Source organism: Rattus rattus, chromosome 2 (assembly GCF_011064425.1).
Source record: "Rattus rattus isolate New Zealand chromosome 2, Rrattus_CSIRO_v1, whole genome shotgun sequence".
Classification (NCBI taxonomy): domain Eukaryota; kingdom Metazoa; phylum Chordata; class Mammalia; order Rodentia; family Muridae; genus Rattus; species Rattus rattus.
Window position 1 is genome coordinate 180,803,761 of NC_046155.1, and position 1,743 is coordinate 180,805,503.

Below are 1,743 nucleotides of genomic sequence, written 5' to 3' on the forward strand. Positions count from 1 at the left end.
AACTGTCAAACAGCACATGTTTCCTCTCACATGATGAATAATTCTTCCCTAATAACACACGTGTATTGGTCCGCCTTACATTGTATAGTTGAGCTGCATTTGTCGGGACTCCATAGAAAGGCATCAAAAACCTTCTAGTGGTATGCTGCAGCTTCTTGTGACTTTCATGGACTTGGACCAATTGGCAGAGTGATGTAAGCTAAGATAGACTCATATGGAACTTGCTAAGACTAGGCAAGACATGTGGTGAGGCAAGAACCATGGTGGACACATGATGTTTGGAAGGCGTATAAATAGGTCTCAACGGACAATTATTGAGGCTTGGCTGGGCTTGCCTGTAGAGCTAGCTGTGCAACACGTGTTGGTCTTGAGTCTTTACTGACCTTTGCTGAGAGAGGCGCAGCCAAGAACTTTTCCTAGTGATCCTGTTAACAGGCTCTGGTCTCTCCTGCTGACACATGCTGATTTGGCTCTGGCTTGGCTGTTCCTGGTAGGTTGTGCCACCACTGCTGATTCATGTTTGCTATCCCAACTCAAAAGAACTAGACTATTGGCACACCATGAAGTGTTTGCGAGGGGATTGAGCTGCCTCTGCTGACCTGTGAACTGAACTGCTGATTTCCTAACAACGCAGATGGGATTCACTACAAAGAAGCTTTTCTAAACAGCACCACTCCATCCATATCGTTTCCTTTTCATTACTTCTTGTGGGTGGTGGGCTAGAAGGGAGGTTATAGTGTTTAAGAACCATCATAAAAAATAGCTGTCTGTAAAGGAGTTTGCTGAACAAGTTACTAATGTCACATCTGAAGAGCGACAGAGAATGCTCAGAGATTAATAGTCTTCAGCACCCAGAGGTAAAGGAATTCTTTGTGGATTCTGCTTCAGAGTTGATGAAATCTGTCCACAAGGAAGAAGCTAGGGTACTGAATAAATCTAAAGAAAAAGAATCTCTTTTAAAAGAAAGTCCCTCAAATGATAGTGCTCTATCATGTAATGATTCCACCAACAAAATATCTCAAGTTAACAACCCAAAAATATGTGAAGGAAAATCAGTCAGATTTCAGAATCATGGTTCACATAGAGAGGACACATTTTCTAGTGGTGCAGAGATTATAAAAATCACCTGTCAGCTTTACTCAAGAGATTCACAGTGATGGAAACAACCACACATCCAAGGATACCATGACACTTCTGTCCTAACAGCAAGTCTGAAGTCCTAGAGACAGAGCTAGAAACTTTTTCCAGGACATCAGTGGGACCTCACAGGAGCATGCAGTTCAAGACACAGACCAATTTTCAAGCTGAGAAACAAAAGGGTAGAAAACCCAGTGTCAGAAAACACTCCTATGGAAAGCTAACTTGGTGACACCTCTATTTTTAATGACCTCTTTAAAAGCCATGGGGAAGGTCCCACACAGCTGGCAAAGAACATTCTTTCAGGACCCATGTGGCAAAAGCAAAGCAGAGACCAAAAGATTTCTAGGACATCTTGAATCAACAGAATGGTGACAGTCTCAGCAAACTCATTGACTTGGCAGTGATGGAGACACTGTGTACCAAAGCACCCCACACCACAGCTGGAAGCTTCCCTTTGGAAAGCAAACAAGTTTTGTGGAAGACATTTAGCTCAGATGATGACAATGAAAGCATAAGAAATCTGGACAGTGGGGGGTTGGGGATTTAGCTCAGTGGTAGAGTGTTTGCCTAGCAAGCGCAAGGCCCTGGGTTCGGTCCCCAGCT

General features: G+C 43.5%; 1 pseudogene; it reads left to right on the forward strand.

Moving 5' to 3' along the window:
* Positions 1–797: 797 nt before the first annotated feature.
* On the forward strand, positions 798–1,496 carry LOC116893482 (annotated as a pseudogene).
* Positions 1,497–1,743: the final 247 nt, after the last annotated feature.